Source organism: Ovis canadensis, chromosome 3, assembly GCF_042477335.2.
Source record: "Ovis canadensis isolate MfBH-ARS-UI-01 breed Bighorn chromosome 3, ARS-UI_OviCan_v2, whole genome shotgun sequence".
Taxonomy (NCBI): domain Eukaryota; kingdom Metazoa; phylum Chordata; class Mammalia; order Artiodactyla; family Bovidae; genus Ovis; species Ovis canadensis.
Window position 1 is genome coordinate 131,100,988 of NC_091247.1, and position 4,844 is coordinate 131,105,831.

General features: G+C 44.3%; 1 pseudogene; it reads right to left on the bottom strand.

Moving 5' to 3' along the window:
• Nucleotides 1-1,735: 1,735 nt before the first annotated feature.
• Nucleotides 1,736-3,383, bottom strand: LOC138435187 (large ribosomal subunit protein uL30-like; annotated as a pseudogene).
• Between the last annotated feature and the right edge of the window lie 1,461 nt (nucleotides 3,384-4,844).

A 4,844-nucleotide genomic window follows, 5' to 3' on the forward strand; every position in this document is an offset into this window, starting at 1 on the left:
TCTCAGCTTCACGTTTTGTGTGTCAGTTGCTCAGTCGTGTCAGACTCTTTCAGTCGAGTTCAGTTCAGCCACTCAGTCATGTCCGACTCTTTGCAACCCCATGAACCGCAGCACGCCAGGCCTCCCTGTCCATCACCAACTCCCAGAGTCCACCCAAACCCATGTCCATTGAGTCGGTGATGCCATCCAGCCATCTCATCCTCGGTCGTCCCCTTCTCCTCCTGCTCTCAATCTTTCACAGTCTTTTCAAATGTGTCAGTTCTTCCCACCAGGTGGCCAAAGTATTGGAGTTTCAGCTTCAACATCAATCCTTCCAACGAACACCCAGGACTGATCTCCTTTAGGATGGACTGGTTGGATCTCCTTGCAGTCCAAGGGGCTCTCAAGAGTCTTCTCCAACACCACAGTTCAAAAGCATCAATTCTTCTGTGCTCAGCTTTCTTTATAGTCCAACTCTCACATCCATACATGACCACTGGAAAAACCATAGCCTTACCTAGACTCTTTGCGACCCTGTTAACTGTAGTCCACCAGGCTTCTCTCTCTATGGGATTTCCCAGGCAAGAATACTGGAGTGGGTAGCCATTCCCTTCTCCAAGGGATCTTCCTGACTCAGGGATTGAACCCAGGTCTCCTGCATTGTAGGCAGATTCTTTACTGTCTGAGCCACAGGGAAGCCCGCTTCACGTTTTAAGCTCTATCAATTCTGAACAGTGTTCATAGTTCCTCAGAGGCCCTTTCTGTCCTCTGACTGCAGTGTTTTCTTCTGAGGACCAAACTCTACTCATTCAAGATTCACTGCATCCTCCGCATCGCCTAGGAAGCCCTCTAGCATTCCCACCACCCCCTCTGTTCTACATGAATTACTGTATGAGTCCCTACTTCACTGCAAGACTGTCTATTTTCTTTGTATTCTCGGGGCTGAGTACATGGGTGGAAATTCATAAACTCCATAAACACTTATGAAACTGAGCTATTGTTCATTTTGAAGCTACACCCTTCATGATTTCATAGACTTCACTTTAGCCTTCCTGAATATTTGCTCCAGGTTAATTACTGTAATTTTTATGTGTGTGTGTGTGTACTTCTTTCTAATTGTATTTCAAGGTCTTCCCAAAACAAGGCCCTGGGAATCCCCAAGTTGAAAAACACCCTTAGGCTTGTTCTATTGCTATCTTGTATTCATACTTGGGTATTCATTCACAAACATTAAACTCCAGGAAAGAAGAGTTTGTCCTGTGACAAAACAGGACTCCCTCCTCCGTGGCATGAATCCTTGGCTGGTTTCAGAGTGGATGGTGGCCAGTGGGGAAGACACACAGGAATTTTTCCTTGGAACTGAGGTGGGATGAAAGGGGCCTGCTGTGTATATCACCATCTTTTCCCTGACACTTGCCCTTCAGTTTCTGGGAATATAACAGTAAACAACCTTTGAAGATGGGCTTCCCAGGTGGCCCAATGGTAAAGAATCCACCTGATCATGCAGGAGCTACTTGAGAGGCAGCTTTGATTCCTGGATCAGGAAGACGCCCTAAGGGAGGAAAGGGCACCCCACTCCAGTATTCTTGCCTGGAAAATTCCACAGACAGAGGAGCCTGCCAGGCTTAGTCCTTGGGGTCACAAAGAGTCGGACATGACCGAGCGACCAAGCACGCAGCATTTGAAGATACTGGGTGACATTACATGAAACAAAAGCACATGCTTCCAATGTGCTGTGCTTTCAGAGATTCTGGGCTTAGCTCACCTGCCCAGTGAGCTGAGTGTTGCGTTTGCCTCCATAACCAGTTGAGCCCGCCTCCTTGAGGAAGCCCACTCTATTCTTGGTAGCACAGTGGGCCACTGAGAGTTGGAAGAGGCACAAGAACCCTGAGATCCCCTGAAAATTCTTCCCTGGCAAGGCAATTTTATGAATGAACTCTTCCAAGCAAATGACATCAAACTTCCCCCAGCGCTGCTCAGTCATTCTGCTGTCTGTCAGAGGGACGCTTTTATTCTTGACCTTGGCTTGTCTGGGTTTCAAGTCAAGTTCCCAAACAGACTTTAGATTTGGAAATCCCCAGGTCACATAAGGGTTTCCCTGGTGGCTCAAACAGTAAAGAATCCTCCTGCAAGGCAGAAGACCTGGGTTTGATCCCTGAGTCAGGAAGATCCCCTGGAGAAGGGAATGCAACCCACTCCAGTATTCCTGCCTGGAGAAACTCATGGACGGCAGAGCCTGGCGGGCTGTAGTTCATGGGATCACAAAGAGCTGGACACACTAAGCACACACATACACACAGGTCACATGAAGTTCCACTATTCCAAAATGAGTTTATGGTAGGAAAGGTTACTTTCACAAGGATACCACTGAAAATCTTATTCAGGCAAAGTCTTGCAATGATCTTCAGCACTAGTTAATCCACCCCATTAACCCTTTGGATGCCTAGAACAAAGGTCAAGAAATGTTTATCTGGGACTTCCAAGCCACAGTGTTTCACTTCTAATTGTCTAAGTCACACTCTGGTGTGCAGTTGCTACCAGGAATCATTTAGGAACCCTGATGCCTAAACTTGAGCTCTTCTCATTTCCTCTGCTTCTTCTTTCTTGCAAAAGCACCTGCTTTTCTTGGGTAGCTTTGAGGGCCTGATATGCCTTCTTTCTAGGTGACTTTCTGGAACCAAAAGGATCTCTGTTTTATTCTTCCTCCGCCATCTTTCTAATGTTGCGGCTACTGCTCATGCGCAGCCCCAGCGCCTTAACTAACCCTAGAGAGGTCGGATGGGAGGGGCAGGGAGGCTCCGGAGGGAGGGGGATACGTATATAATTATGACTGATTCACGTTGTTGTACGGCAGAAGCCGACACAACATTGTAAGGCACTTATCCTTCAAATAATAAAAAAATTTTAAATAAATAAGAGTTAACCACATTAGGAGAGGGCATGATACTTACCCAGAAAAAGATTTTCCACATTAAAGCATCCTTTTTTAAAAACTGTCTATTGGTTATACAAGCCTGTGTCCTAAATTTAACAAAATTATTCATTCCTATAAAAATTACTTTTTAAAAATATCATACTATTTTATCCTCAGAAAGTGGCATCAGCTTCTAGCACACAATAAGATAAAAAATGGCGTTAAATGGACATCTTGGAAGTAAGAGTGCATGCTTTTAGTCCAGGCGCGCTTCAGGTTTTCCTCTTCCTTCTTCACCCTATTCCCTCTCTCCTGCCATTTTCCTTCCTTTTTCATCTCCATTTCCCCTCTGCTTTCCAAGTGCCAGTGGCAGATGGGGCTGGACTTGCTTAAACTCTTGTAGAGCAATCATGGGTTTTAAGTTTGCTGATGGCTTTTCTAGAATGAGGATATAGGCAGCATGGAGCACAGACTGGGAAGGTAGGCTCATGCTCCCAGGTTCTAAATATCACCAAATCAGAAGAGAATTGCATTTGTGAAACTGGATAGAAACTCTTTTTATCTTTTAGTAACCCCCTACACCATCCTTAGCACCAAATGCAAAAGAAAGGGTGAGAGAAAGGGCAAGAGTATTTATCAGAAAGGGGACTCTCTGCTGGGACATTATAAGTAGCGTGAAGAAAGAGTGAATTAGCTTTCAATTATCAGTGCTAAACCCACAAAGGAAAGGATAGGAAAAGCCTGCCTCTAACTGTAAAGAAGGCTGGGGAATATTATCTAGCTACATGTTCAAATGAAGAGTTTGGGGAGGGGTGGAACAGTCAATCTGTTCCACAGTGACTTAGGCCCACTTTTTAGCTACGTGACTTGATCTAGCACAGAAGCCTTAAAGACAACAATTCAAATATGTGAATTTACTAAAGCACAAGTTGCAACTTTTGTATAGCACAAAAGTGCTATACATTTTGCTTCAAGTGCCGTTCTTTGGAAAGAATGGTCTGTTTTGCTATTATAAAGAACCATGCTGCCACAAACTGCTGAATCATTATGTGCAATGAAGGAGTTTTATCCCTGGATTAGGTTACTTATAAGCTAACAGGTAGAAGAGAAAAGCTCAGCCACAGAATAAAAACACAGACGCAGAACACCATCATTCTATGCTTTATGCAAACACACAAACCCCTCCCACAGGAGGAGGCGGGGGAAAAAGGAGAGACAGAAAGGAAATGTACACAAGGAATTGAACCAAATCAAATGTTTTGGGATACGCTTGACTACCTGCCCTGAAGAGGAGTAAGATGAATTCATAAGATTTGTCTGGCCTGGTCTCACAGCCAATAACTGTTAAAACTCTGTCAGGCCTAACATGGATGACGTCATGGAGGGCAAGTGAAGATCATTTCCTTCTACGATGATTGGTCCTTGAGGTTTGTTTATACACCCAGCTGCCCAGGCCTTGTTGTGAGTAACCAGATAGCATAGGTTTGAAACAGGCTTTCCATTTGCATCACTGGGCAATGAGTGCAGCCAACAGGAAGCCCAGTGACTGAGATAACTTGTTTTAATTGAAATCAATACCAACACAGGCAAAATCTGCCTGGAATGGCAGTGCTACGCTCTGATGAAAGATTTTCATGGTCTCTGCCAATGATAACTGTGATCAAGAATGAACTACTAACTTCAGTGGTGACATATAGTGCTTTCCAAGAGGAAAGAAAAAATCTTTGGACCAGTGACAGTTCTCAATACGGAAAAAAATTTTTTTTATTTCTTCAAGTCACTATTAGGTCTCAGTCCCAGACTCAAGGCCAATTCCAATTTGAGCTTCCATTAAATGGAAAGAGACAATTAGCCACCCTCGTCTCTCTTTTGCCAATTCTTCTCCATTCTTTCTTTTCCACTTTCACCCAGTGAAAGAGAGAATGGTGAAAAAGAGGATAATTACAATTCT